Source organism: Moschus berezovskii, chromosome 20 (genome assembly GCF_049115385.1).
Source record: "Moschus berezovskii isolate FMDL1 chromosome 20, NW_MosBer_1.0, whole genome shotgun sequence".
Classification (NCBI taxonomy): Eukaryota; Metazoa; Chordata; class Mammalia; order Artiodactyla; family Moschidae; genus Moschus; species Moschus berezovskii.
Genome location: NC_142479.1, coordinates 44,361,768 through 44,376,887, shown reverse-complemented (window position 1 = coordinate 44,376,887; position 15,120 = coordinate 44,361,768).

Genomic DNA, 15,120 nt, shown 5'->3' with positions numbered 1-15,120 from the left:
CAGGCAGATTCTTGGCCGTTAGACCGCCAGGGAATTCTGTATTACTGTAAGTATTGTTGAGACATATATAGTGCTTTGGAGAAGGAAATGGCAACCCACTCCAGTATTCTTGCCTAGAAAATTCCAGGGATGGAGGAGTCTGGTGGGCTGCAGTCCAGGGGGTTGCAAACGGTCAGACAGGACTTAGCAACTGAGCACACAGTGCTCGCTCTGCGTCATAAGGGTATCACATAAACACACACACATTTAATGTGCTTAGTGGCTCAGGCATGTCCCACTCCGTGACTCCACAGACTGTTGCCACCAGGCTCCTCTGTCCATGGGGATTCTCCAGCAAGAACACTGGAGAGGGTTGCCATGCCCTCCTCCACACACTTAATAGTAGCAGGTTATTACAAATAATAATACTATCATTCCAATTTTACTATTCTTGATTAAAATATTATTTATTCTCAATTAATATTAATAAGTGAGGAAACCGAGTCAAAAGAACTTAGGTAACCTATCTCAAATCACCCAATCTAGTAAGTGGCAGAGCTAGGATTTGAACCCAGGCAGTTGGGTTGCAGAATTCGTGCTCTAAACCACAGCAACACAAAGCAGCTAAATTTCAAACATGTTTGTTCTGGTCTATGAGATGATAAAGTGTTTGTTTTGTTGTTGTTGTTTGTTCACTAGCTAAGTCGTGTCCAACTCTTTGTGACCCAATGGACTGCAGCACGCCAGGTTTCCTGGTCTTTCATCATCTCCCAGAGTTTGCTCAAATTCATGTCCATTGAGTCACTGATGCTATCCATTCATCTCACCCTCTGCCTCCCCCTTCTCCTTTTGCCCTCAATCTTTCCCAGCATCAGGGACTTTTCCAATGAGTAGGCTCTTCGCATCAGGTGGCCAAAATATTGGAGTGTCAGCTTCAGCACCAGTCCTCCCAATGAATATTCAGGATTGACTGGTTTGACCTCCCTGTAGTCCAAGGGACTCTCAAGAGTCTTCTCCAGTACTACAATTCGAAAGCATCAATTCTCCGGCACTCATTCTTTTTGTTTCAACTCTCCTACCCATTGATGACTACTGGAAAAACCACAGCTTTGACTATATGGACGTTTGTTGGCAAAGTGTTTGTGCTAAATCGTAACTCTATGCAGTGCTTCCTTCACTGAGAAATTCTTGCTATGAAACCACATTGACTGAGCTAAACAGTATCCGTAGTCTCCTAGCTGATTTATATTCTGGCTGGGAGTCTGGATCTCCTTAGCAAACAGTTCTCGACTACCACTTGTAGACAAGTCACCGGCGAGTAGGGCCACTGAACCACTATACTATGCTGCTATTCTCCCTACCTCTCCTACAAGAACAAGCAACCACATTTCTTCTGTAAGACCAGGATTGTTAGCCAGAGATGTACGGAGAAGTCAGTGCTGGTCAAACACTATCAATCAGTACAAAGAAAATCTTAAATGGATGAAAGGATTCCCAGGTCCCATCTCACCCCTCCAAGCAGCATTTGATATCTCTAAGATATAGACACCTCTATGGGAACAAATTCTTCCCAGACGGATGTACAGAAAGACTTCTTCCAGAGCGGCAGCAGGAGCCCTTTGTAATTTAGCTTAGCTTTGAACCCACTCTTGTAGGATGCAAAATAAGCCAAATTATGGTTACCCTCTCAGTAAGAGATAAGACTTCAAGATTTGCCTTTTCTTTTATATGAATGACCCGAAGCTATAGCCGGAGAAGAGTGCTCAATTACAAAGCACACTTGAAATAGAATCCTGTTTCAATCGGTCAATTAGTATGGAATTTGGACTGGAGAAGTGCAATTTCATGTGCCAAATGTGGAAAGGTAAAGAACTGCAAACACATGCAACTCTTTGATGCAACTGAAAATTGGGACCTGCAGTTCCCAAGGGCTTGTAAAGGCAGGAACGGCCACAATTTCCCTAGGGGAGCACCAGGAAAAAATCCCAGTAAGTCATCATGAAACCTTGCAAAGGATCCAGCTAATTTTGAAGATTTGATTCCCCACTGAACATATGCTGAGGGAGTACAATTTAGTGGCCAGATGCGGGCTCTGGGTTAATCCCCGGCTCTGCTGCTTATAGATTTGTGAGCAACACACTACTTACCTCCTGTGCTTCTGTTTCTTTATCTGCCATGAGGTCTGCCTAATAAAGACTTGATGAGGATTAGCTCAAATGCCAAGCAGAGGACCTGGAGCAAAGTAAGCACTCTGTTGGGGCTGACCCTTATTAGAATACATAGATCACTCCCATTTTGGCTTCTGAATGTTAAATTTGGGCAAATGTGCACCTTTTGGAAGCCTTCATTTCTTCATCAGTAAAATGTTGGTAAATGAACCTTCCTTCCTCCACTTCCCACTGGGTTGTTATAAAGATTAAAAGAGACAATACATGTAAGATCCATTATAATGCAATACCTGGTATTTAATAGGAGCTTGGTAAGTGGTTAACTGCTGTAGACATTATGGTCCAGTCAATTAGACGGGAAAAAGTAGAGGCAGTGACAGATTTTATTTTCTTGGGCTCCAAAATCATTGCAGATGGTGAAAGCAGCCATGAAATTAAAAGACACTTGTTCCTTGAAAGGAAAGCTATGACAAAACTAGGCAGAATATTAAAAAGCAGAGACATCACTTTGCTATCAAAGGTCTGTATAGACAAAGCTATGGTTTTTCCAGTAGTCATGTACAGATGTGAGATTTGGAACATAAAGGAGGCTGAGCGCCAAAAGAATTGATGCTTTAGAACTGCGGTGCTGGAGAAGACTCTTGAGAGTCCCTTGGACAACAAGGAGATCAAACCAGTCAATCCTAAAGAAAATCAACCCTGAATATTCATTGGAGGACTGATAACTAAAGCTGAAGCTCCAACAATTTGGCCACCTGTTGCAAAGAGAGCTGACTCACTGGAAAAGGCCCTGATGCTGGGAAAGAATGAGGGCAGGAGAAGGGGGCTACAGGGGATGAGGGGATTAGATGGCATCACGGACTCAATGGACCTGAGTTTAAGCCAAATCTGGGAGATGGGGAAGGACAGGGAAGCCTGATGTGCTGCAGTCCATGGGATTGCAAAGAGTCTGACATGACTGAGCGACTGAACAGCAACATCCTTAAAGGCCTGCTGTGAGAATCAAAATTTTAAAAGAATCTGTAAGAGTAACTAGTGTACAGTCCCCAGGTACTTGATAAGGTGCTCAATAAATATTGTTCTCTTGTTCTGCCAGTTTTTCCACTCGCATATTTATGCACAGCTCTGCTTACACATACCCAGGAAATACCAAGTAGCTTGGAATCCATGTCAAATGAAGTACAGTATTAAAAAATGAACAGTTCACTGAAGTCTTATAGTAACAGTCAACCAACCCAGTTGATGGGTTTGGGAAGCCCACCCACACACCTCTCCCAGCAGGTGGGAACCTCTCCTGGTTTTCTCAGACACGAGGCATCGTTTTCACGGACTGCTAAATCAAAGGCAAGGTGAAAATCGCTGTCATTAAATGGGGGAAGAAAAAATAAACTTGGACTGAGATTCGAACAGGAGAAAACAATATTAAAATATCCCCTGAAATGTTTCCATGTCATTAGTAAGAGGAAGAAAGCCCCGTCCTATCTTTATTACCAAAACTAACTCCCTTTAAATCTATTCCTTTGTTCATTTCTGATTTTCAGCAGTTCACATCTTATCTCCCCAGTGAAATCTAATTTCCATAAATGCTTCATAGAATTCAAAGAGGACAGATTGCTGAATCTTCCTAATATGATTAATAACTGCTAAGAGGGTATAACACCAAATTAATGGGAACACTTAATAATTCTCCTATTGGAATTTCCTTTGCCTTGAGTTCCCGGCTGGGAGAAAGTTAGTGTGTACTTTCTGTAGATGGTACTGTTTAATGGAAACTTTGCAGAAATTAGAATTAGACCTTTGGTGAATGGGGATCTTTAATTTAATTTGTTTTTACTGCCAGAACACGGGGAGTGACTCATGGCGTATTACACCAGCAGGCAGCCCATTTAGAATTCAGTTTTGTTGTGATCACCAGGGTAATGACTTCTCTAAGGCCTAGTGTTGGGAGAACAGCGTGGTTTAGTTATTCCAGGAATCGTAAATGTCATTAATAAAGTCCTAGAGGAGCAATCGCATCGCAGAGCAGCCTTATAAACACGGGACTCCAGTCACTCTTCACATACTTGGGAAGGGAGGGGGATGCCTGTACTGTGCTGGGGGAGGGGAGGAGAGAGAAGTGGGCATGGGGCCCTGAAGTTTACTTGGATTTTTTTCCCCTTAAATTCTGTCTCCAGTTTAAAACACAAAATAACAACCCTTTGTTGCTAAGCCTTTTTTCTTTCAGTGTATTTATTAGTGGTCTTTATCATGGCTTATTCTTTTTAAAATGTATTTGCAATTGGAGGATAATTGCTTTAAATGTTGTGTTTCTGCCATACACCAAAGTGAATCAGCCATAAGTATACATATGTCCCCTCCCTCTTGAACCTCCCGCCCACCCCCCACCCCATCCCTCCCCTCTAGATTGTCACAGGGCAGCAGGCTGAACTCCCTGTGTTATACAGCAAATTCTCACTAGCTATCCATTTTGCATATGGTTATATATATGTTTCAGGACTACTGTCTCATTTTGTCCACCCTCTCCTTATCGACAGATGAATGGCTAAAGGGTTACGGTATGTATATACAATAGAGTATTACTCAGCCATAAAAAGGAAAGCATTTGAATCCATTCTAGTGAGGTGGATGAACCTAGAGCCCATTAGACAGAGAGAAGTCAGTCAGAAAGAGAAAAACAGATATTGGATATTAATGCATCTGTATGGGATCTAGAAGAATGGGACTGATGGAGCTGTTTGCAGGGCACGAATAGAGATGTGGACATAGAGAACACTCTTGTTGCTAATTCTTGGTTTGCTATCCACATTCTGATTGAGCTGTTCCCACCACTGCCAGGGAGAACATGTCTACCCAGAGAGGGCCCAGGAAGGCAGAGTTTGAAAGGCAAATGCTTCTCCAAGGAATCAAAAAGGACTGGAACAGAGTATGCTTGATGCCAGTGTTCATATCAGTATTGACAACAGAAAAAAGGTAGAAGCACCTCAATTATCCATCTAGGGATGAATGGGTCAACAAAATGGGGTGTTTTCATGCTATGGAATATTACTCAGCTGTAAAAATGGATGAAACTCTGACACCTGCTCCAACACGGATGAGCCTTGAGGACATTATGCCGTGTGAAATAAACCAGACACACAGGGACAGATAACACATGAGTCCACTCAGAATGGTTAAGTTCATCAGACAATGAGTAGAATGGATGGCCCTGGGATGGAGACAGAATGAAGAGTTAGCCCTTAATGGTCAGTTTCTATTGGAGGAGTGAAAGCATTTTGAAATAGATAATTTTTTGGTGATATGGTGATAGTTGCACGACGTTGTGAATAAAATTAATACCACTGAATTAGACTCCTAAAAACAGTTAAAATGGTCAATTTTATGTTGTGTATTATGTATTTTATGATGATAAAAATACCCTCTAAAGTAAGGGAAAATGCACTTCAGGAATCTTTCTTCTGCTTTTTCCTCCCTCCTTTCTAAACTACCCTGTTACTCTTCTCCTCTCCAACGGAACGCTCACCTTCCCATGTCATCCTTAAATATGGGATGGGAGAGGAAGTGCCTGATTATAGCAGATGCTCAATTAAATGGTCTTCCCTCCCATCCATGACTGTGTGTAAAAGTGAGACTAGGGTGCCACAAGTTTGCTACTGTTTCTTTTTCTATCTTGTTGATTTTTTCTTTCAAATAAAAGTGTTTAAAATTACTTTTAGATAGAGAGTCTGGTTCTTTCAGAACCTGTTCTCGTCCTACACTGAGATATGCTCACAGCACAGTCAGTGTTGGGAGCAGGCTTTTAAAATAGCCTATTAAGAGGATGATTTTATTTAGAATTCAGCCCATAAGAGACAGCAGCAGAGAGCCAAGAGAAAAGCAATTCATATCATCCCCAATTCCAGAGGCACACCAGTTGTCTGACTGACAGTTTTTACCACAGGGACCCCGAGACTGAAATGGGGTCCCACCTGCCTTGTACACACACCTGTCACAGAGACAAAAGTTTCAGCAGCTCTTAAGCTTGAGGAGTTAACTTAAACGCTAGCAACCAAAGCTAGCGTTTTTCCCTCGCTTTTGTAAAAAGGAGCATTAAATAAACTCTTACACCTGAGAGAGTGAAATCCCAGAAATGAAATATTTTGGTTTGCAGATTGAGAGAGGTGAAAAAGCTTTTCCCTAGATTCAACTTTATAATAAAATATATACATACAATCGGGATTAGAAAGGCACCAATTTGTACCTAGATTGCTTTTTATTGTTAGATTTTTTTTTTTTATGTGAGCCATTTTTAAAGCCTTTATTGAATTTGTTACAATATTGCTTCTGTTTCATGTTTTGGTTTTTTGGCCATGAGTCATGTAGGATCTTAACTCCCTGACCAGGGATTGAACCCGCACCCTTGCATTTGAAGGTAAAGTCTTAACCACTGAACCACCAGGGAAGACCCACCTACATGCTTTATTGATAGTTAACTCTCAATTATCTTACAAGGAGGAAATAATCCTAAAATACAGATTTGGTAAGAGTTACTTTTACCCACCTCTTTCCCCCACCCTCTAAAATTCGTAATTTGGCTGGAGAGATAGACTCGAGAGGATTTTTCTCTCTTTCTTTTCCCAATTTGGTGTGGCTATTTTCTTCCACAATCAAAAAGCATTCCTATGATGTATAACATGTTATTGAATGTTGCTAAGATGAGTTGTTTTTAATAAAAGGCTCTACTTCCAATTGTAGGGTCCCACACAATGAAAAAGCCAACTCTGGCCTGTTTCTTAGATCATCCTGAGATGCTTATTACTGATATCTAACTTCTGCAAGGGGTTCAGTGGTAAAGAATCCGCCTGCAGTGCAGAAGACCTGGGTTCGATCCCTGGGCCGGGAAGATCCCCTGAAGGAGGGCATGGCAACCCACTCCAGTATTCCTGCCTGGAGAAACCCCATGGATGTAGAAGCCTGGCTTCTATATCCATGGGGTTGCAAAGAGTCAGACATGACTGAGCGACTAAGCACACAGCACAGCACAACCTTCCCAGGTGGCTCAGTGGTAAAGAATCTGCCTGCCAGTGTAGGAGACACAGGAGATTCAGGTTTGATCTCTGAATCGGGAAGATCCCCTGGAGTAGGAAAAGGCAACGCACTCCAGTATTCTTGCTTGGAAAATTCCATGGACAGAAGGAACCTGGCGGGCTATAGTCCATGGGGTTGCAAAGAGTCAGACACTGAGCACGCACACACTGCTACCCCTAGCCCCCGACAAATGGCATGGTTTTGTATTACTCCTGGTAACAGCTTGTGCCTACATTTTAAGGAAATGAACCAAGAGTTTCTTGGGCAATGAGATTAGGAGCATACATCCATAAACTAAGGACAACAAACACATACATCACTGTTTTTACAGGGCTGACTGAAGACTCTAGAGAGAATAGACTCTTTGAAAGACTATGCTGCCCCCATCTCTTTGTGATTCAAAATACAATAAAAAACAATAATAAATTACATTACTGCTATTATTATTGAGACAGATTGTTTGCATTGCATGGGCTCTCTTGGGATTAAATGGCACACTCTGGAAGCCCAAGTCATGGCTTTGGCCACCCAGGTGCTAAACCGAGGCTCCTCCAACACTGCATGTACACGGGGCTGTGGTTTCTACCGCTAAGAAGCCTCCCTTGAATGGAGCAATTGATCCAGTATTTCAATCATCTCACGTGACTAATTGGATCGACCATTTTAATGGAATTGTCTCATCCATCCAAACAGTCAGTCAATTAAATCTAACATCAGTTTAACTGAACTCCCCACCTCCCTCACCCCTTCCCCATGGAACACACCCAATATCTGAACACAGGGAATTCACAAGTTGTTTCCACGTCATATACACATGGCCTTAATGACAGAACTGGACCTGTGCCACCGCTGAGTTCATCGACTATACAACAATCACTTCCTAATACGTGGCCCCTCCCTGCCACCTTCTTTCAAACAAAATAACATCAGCTCAGTATCCATTGGTCCAGCGGTCAAAGAGCTCTTGGCTTGAGCCTCCCAGGTTCTGAAATGTCATCGTACAAATTCTGCCAAGATATACTTTAGAAGGTAGACACCTTCCTACTCCATGAATTATAGCTCCTACAAGCACTTACATGCGTATCTGAGTTTGGCAATGTGACGATACCTTCCAGAAAATTTACATCGCTCTCAAGTAGAAATATGCCAGCCTGTTTCTCCCATAAAGGTATTTTCCCGAGTCCTCATTTTTTACTCCCAAACTGTGGTCACCTAGGTACAGACAGCATCCAAGTCTTTGTTGCTTTAATTGTCCCCTCCTGGGCACATATGAGGTCCCAAATGCCCATTAAAGGGAGTTATAGAGCTGTCATAAAGGGTTGGAGTGTGTAAATTGATACAACTTCTACAGTGGGCAGTAGAGCAAAATCTTTCAGAATCGCAAACACATACATGCTTTGTTCACGAAGTTCACTTCTCAGATACACACACTCTTCAATTTATGGCATCACCTAAATATGTGATTAGTCACTGTAGCTTTGTTCAACCAGCAGAAGATTGGAAGTTACCTAAATATCTGGTAAAATATGTTAATGTAAATGTGTACAATATCCAGTCACAGCGAACATGAAAAATTTTATGCATACATATGGAACTGTCTCCCAGATATAACATGAATTTTTCAAAAGTCAAAGTGAGGGACTTTCCTGACTTTCCAGTGAATAAGATTCCATGTTTTTAATGAAAGAGGGCACAGGTTTGATCCCTGGTCAGGGAACTGGATCCCACATGTTTCAAGGTGCTGCCAAAAAAAAATTTTTTTTTCTGCTTACACTTTCCCTCTTTCCTTGTTTTTAGAGTCAGTCTGTACACACTGTCAGATCATATAACCATGGAAAGCGCTGTCCTGTGCCCCTTTTAACTCCCCTTTAACCTTAGTTCCACAGTAACTTGATGTTGAAAGCTCTGCACTAGCCCTGATGCCATTGCTTCTGAGCATTTCAGTTCTCAGTGCTCATCTTCTAGAACATTCCTCAGTAAGGGATTGTCTTAAAGATGCTCTGCTTTTCCCTCCAGCATAAAACCTTGTGGCCAAAAGCTGATGATAACTGAATTCTTTTCCTGAGTCCCTGGCTGCTTTTACCTCTCATCCAAAAGCTTTACTTTTTAATCCAAAGCCTTTGCTCGAATATGTGTCTTTGTTGGTCATTCCGGGTTGATACTCTCAAAGAGACGGTGAATTTCAACGTGTAGTTTCTAATCTTGTCTTATTTCAGGAATGTTCTCTTGCTTTATAGTTCCTGAAGTGAAGTGAAGTGAAGTCACTCAGTCGTGTCCGACTTTTTGCGACCCCATGGACTGTAGCCCACCAGGCTCCTCCGTCCATGGGATTCTCCAGGAAAGAATATTGGAGTGGGTTGCCATTTCCTTCTCCAAGGGATCTTCCCGACCCAGGGATCGAACCCAGGTCTCCTGCATTGCAGACAGACGCTTTAACCTCTGAGCCACCAGGGAAGCCTTGCTGCTGCTGCTGCTAAGTCACTTTAGTTGTGTCCGACTCTGTGCGACCCCATAGACGGCAGCCCACCAGGCTCCCCCGTCCCTGGGATTCTCCAGGCAAAAACACTAGAGTGGGTTGCCATTGCCTTCTCCAATGTGTGAAAGTGAAGTCGCTCAGTCATGTCTGACTCATAGCGACCCCGTGGACTGCAGCCCACCAGGCTCCTCCATCCATGGGATTTTCTAGGCAAGACTACTGGAGTGGCTTGCCATTGCCTTCTCCGAAGTTCTGAGCAAATCACATTGCTTGTTTCTTTGGAGACTCACGTTATCCTGAGGTCAGACGCCATGGCCGCACACCTTGGGTTTCACGCCTCCAAACAGCCCGTTCTCTCCCGCTCCCTCTCTCTCTGTTTCTCTTTCTCTCTCTCTTCCAGGCTCTTACTGACTACAGCCCTCACTTTCCATTTTCCTCCCTCCCTCCCTGCTCTCTCTTTACGTCATGGCTTTTTTTTTTTTTTTCTTTACCCTAAAAAGACCGTAAACTCCTTAACAACTAAGCCATCATCTTTTCCATTTTTCTGTAGCCCCAAAACTGTCCTCAGCCACACTGCTCTGAGCTCCCTGCAGATAGCCGTCAGATGTTCTTGTAATCAAATCAAATAGCCGCTTTGCCCAGAAGTCCCTCTGACTAGCTCTTGGTGGACAGTAATCATCTACTTCTTTCAGTGAAGGAGGGGTTGTGATAGAGATCTAACGCAGAAAATGCCTTCAAATTTTCAGTAGGTGTTTGGGAGTCATAAGACAAACTGTCCCCTCCTTGTGAGTCTTGCCTAATCTGCTGTCAGAATCCTGGTTGAAAAGCATAGCCTTCTCCTGCTGGGTTTGATTGTTTGGTTGAAAAAGTAGTGCACAGCTTCGTGTATCATTACTAACAAGGAAGAAAGGCCATTAAAATTTTTACTTACACTCACTGGGTTTGTGGTCATTTGGGCATAATACACTTTTCGCCTCTCTTACACACTTACTTTGTTTAATAACATTGTTCTCAGAGCAGATTCTATTTTTCATAATGTGAGTCGTTTTTGTGTACTGTATTGAAAACGGTCCCTTATTTTGTCTTTGACTAATATTGTGTAAGTCTACCTCAGATAATTAAAATAATATTCAAAGTCTTGGTTTTCATCTATTAGGTTTAAACAATTTTTTATCATTTCTCATTTCTAATCAAATTAATTATTTTTCTCATCCTTTTCCAAAATCATTTATAAATAAAACAGTTTTCAAATGTTTTTGCTGGCAGAGTCCCATCCAAAATATTTTGAAAAACCATTTATTAAAAAACCTTTTATTGTATATTTCAGTTCAGTCCAGTTCAGTTCAGTCACTCAGTCGTGTCTGGCTCTTTGCAACCCCATGAATCACAGCACGCCAGGCCTCTCTGTCCATCACCAACTCCCGGAGTTCACTCAAACTCATATCCATTGAGTCGGTGATGCCATCCAGCCATCTCATTCTCCGTCGTCCCCGTCTCATCCCACCCCCAATCCCTCCCAGCATCAGACTCTTTTCCAGTGAGTCAACTCGTCGCATGAGGTAACAAAAGTATTGCAGTTTCAGCTTTAGCATCCTTCCAATGAACACCCAGGACTGGTTGGATCTCCTTGCAGTCCAAGGGACTCTCAAGAGTCTTCGCCAGCACCACAGTTCAAAAGCATCAATTCTTCGGTGATCAGCTTTCTTCACAGTCCAACTCTCATATCCATACATGACCATGGGAAAAACCATAGCCTTGACTAGACGGACCTTGGTTGGCAAAGTAATGTCTCTGCTTTTTAATATGCTATCTAGATTGGTCATAACTTTCCTTCCAAGGAGTAAGCGTCTTTTAATTTCATGGCTGCAATCAGCATCTGCAGTGATTTTGGAGCCCAAAAATATAAAGTCTGACACTCTTTCCACTGTTTCCCCATCTATTTCCCATGAAGTGATGGGACCAGATGTCATGATCTTCGTTTTCTGAATGTTGAGCTTCAAGCCAACCTTTTCACTCTCCTCTTTCACTTTCATCAAGAGGCTTTTGAGTTCCTCTTCACTTTCTGCCATAAGGGTGGTGTCATCTGCATATCTGAGGTTATTGATATTTCTCCCAGCAATCTTGATTCCAGCTTGTGCTTCTTCCAGCCCAGCATTCCTCATGATGTACTCTGCATATAAGTTAAATAAGCAGGATGACAATATACAACCTTGACGTACTCCTTTTCCTATTCGGAACCAGTCCATTGTTCCATGTCAAGTTCTAACTGTTGCTTCCTGACCTGCATACAGGTTTCTCAAGAGTCAGGTCAGGTGGTCTGGTATTCCCATCTCTTTCAGAATGTTCCACAGTTTATTGTGATCCACACAGTCAAAGGCTTTGGCATAGTCAATAAAGCAGAAGTAGATGTTTTTCTGGAACTCTCTTGCTTTCTTCATGATCCAGCAGATGTTGGCAAATTGATCTCTGGTTCCTCTGCCTTTTCTAAAACCTGCTTGAACATCTGGAATTTCATGGTTCACATATTGCTGAAGCCTGGCTTGGAGAATTTTGAGCATGACTTTACTAGCGTGTGAGATGAGTGCAATTGTGCGGTAGTTTGAGCATTCTTTGGCATTCCTTTCTTTGGGATTGGAATGAAGACAGACCTTTTCCAGTCCTGTGGCCACTGCTAAGTTTTCCAAATTTGCTGGCATATTGAGTGCGGCACTTTCACAGCATCATCTTTCACGATTTGAAATATCTCAATTGGAATTCCAACACCTCCACTAGCTTTGTTCGTATTGATGCTCTCTAAGGCCCATTTGACTTCACAATCCAAGATGTCTGGCTCCAGGTGAGTGATCACGCCTTTGTGATTATCTTCATTGTGAAGATCTTTTTTGTACAGTTCTTCTGTGTATTCTTGCCACCTCTTCTTAATATCTTCTGCTTCTGTTAGGTCCATACCGTTTCTGTCCTTTATCGAGTATCACTTCCAGCTCTTCATATTTTATGAACATTTGTAAATAAAATGGTTATGTCACTCAAAAAGTTTTTTCTTCAATAGGTCAATCTAATAAATACTCAGCAGTCTAAAGACTGTTGAGAGTCCCTTGGATTGCAAGATCAAATCAGTCAATCTTAAAGGAAATCAACCCTGAATATTCATCGGAAGGACTCATGCTGAAGCTGAAGCTCCAATGCTGTGGCCCCCTGATGTGAAGAGCTGACTCATTGGAAAAGACCCTGATGCTGGGAAAGATTGAAGGCAAAAGGAGAGGGGGGCAGCAGAGGATGAGATGGTTAGATGGCATCACTGACTCAATGGACATGAATTTGAACAAACTCCTAGGAGATAGTGGAGGATGGAGGAGCCTGGCATGCTGCAGTCCATGGGGGTCACAAAGTGTTGAACACGACTTAGAGACTGAAAGACAACCACCGCCATGTTTTTAGGTTCCACATATGTGATATCACACAGTATTTGTCCTTATATGTCTGACTGACTCCCTTCAGTCTGACAATCTCTAGGTCCATCCATGTTGCTGTAGACTTTGCTGATAGCTTAAATTGGTTTGAATGAAGACCTGGAACACCACTGACACAGGACTTTGGTGTGAGAATGCTTGTACTACACCTGAACTTCCACAAAGACAAGCCCAACTCTGCAACATCCCACCGAATACCACCTCAGAAAAAGAACAGTAGGTCCAGACTAGTCTTCGGAATGAGCCGTTCTTCTGGTTTAGAGGAGAAATAAAGACAACTAGTTTCCCAGTGAGTCTGAAATCTTTCCAGTTCAGGATGGATGTGAAATTTTCCTTGTTTCAGAAATGGCAAGAGAATATGTGCCTGAAAAGCCAGTTTTGTTGCTTGAATCAATAGACATTTGGGACTTCCCTGTTGGCTCAGTGGTAAAGAATCTGCCTGCCAGTGTGGGAGATGCAGGTTCGATCCCTGATCTGAGAGGATCCCACATTCCATGGAGCAACGAAGTCAGAACTGTTAAGCCCACAATAACTGAGCCTCTACCCCAGAGCTCGGGAGCCACAATTACTGAAGTTCATGTCCCCTAGGGCTGTTCTGTCCACAAGAGAAGCCACCACAATGAGAAGCCTTGTGCATCACAACTGAGAGTAGCCCCTTCTCGCTGCAACTAGGAAAACAGCCAAGTGCAGCAATGAAGATCCAGCACAGCCAAAAATAAATCCTTAAATAAATGAATTTCAAAATAAATCGATAGACATTCAAGAAAGCCTCATCAAGAGTAATGCTGCGCCATTTCTTCTAAAAATGCATTTAGATAAATGATCGTTCTCAAGAGCAAGAACTCTGTTTATATTTCCTCTCTCCAGAACATGGAGATCCTGATGCTATCCATGTGCAAACACTCTCAAATCCAACCATCCCGATGCTATCAGACAGAGGCTCATAAAAAGAGTTTATCAAAGTCAGGGGGTCAATTAAGGTAAGTGAAAGGAGCCTGGGGCCAAAAAGACAAATACTGATGATTCCACTTGTATGAGGGACCTGGAGGAGTCAGATTCATAGACACAGAAGGTAGGATGGTGAGGGCTAGGGGCTGGCAGAGGGGAGTGACAAATTATTGTTTAACGGTAGCGATTCAGTTGGAGAAGATGGAAAGTTCTAGAGATGGATGGTGAAGATTGTACAACAGTGTAGATGCCCTTAATATCACTGAATTATATACTTTAAAATGGTTAAAATGGTCCATTCTATGTTATATATATTTTACCACAAAAACTCGAATTGTGGTGCAAAGACTCTTGAGAGTCCCTTGGATTGCAAGATCAAACCAAAATCCTAAAGGAAATCAACCCTAAATATTCATTGGAAGGACTGATGCTGAAGCTGAAACTCAAATGCTTTGGCTACCTGATGCAAAGAGCTGACTCATTGGAAAAGACCCTGATGCTGGGAAAGATTGAAGGCAAAAGAAGGGGACAACAGAGGATTAAAAGGTTAGATAGCATCACTGATTCAATGGACATGAATTTCAGCAAACTCTGGGAGATATCGAAGGACAGAGGAGCCTGGCATGCTGTAGTTCATGGGGCTGCAAAGAGCTGGACACAATAGCAATGGAACAACAAGGAACTTTAAAAAAAAAACAGTGAACCACAATGAATTCGGAAAGAGTTGGACACTACTGAGCAGCTGAACAACAGCACAACGAATTCCATTCTGTCTCTGCAAACGCTGAATGCAATCCAATATTTAAGCCTGAAAATGTAGAGGAAGGTGGGTTGGGCTTAATTTTCTTCCAAGTGGCTCAACTCAGTTCATCTGATCCAGCACCTTACTCCTCAGCCAGGCCCCAGGTATCACGGCGAGTGGAGGGGCCGGACTGTGGCCTGTGCGTGTGAGTGAGTGTGTGAAGGGACTGGGTGAGTTTACACAACTGAGCAGAGCAGAGATAAACACAGGGCC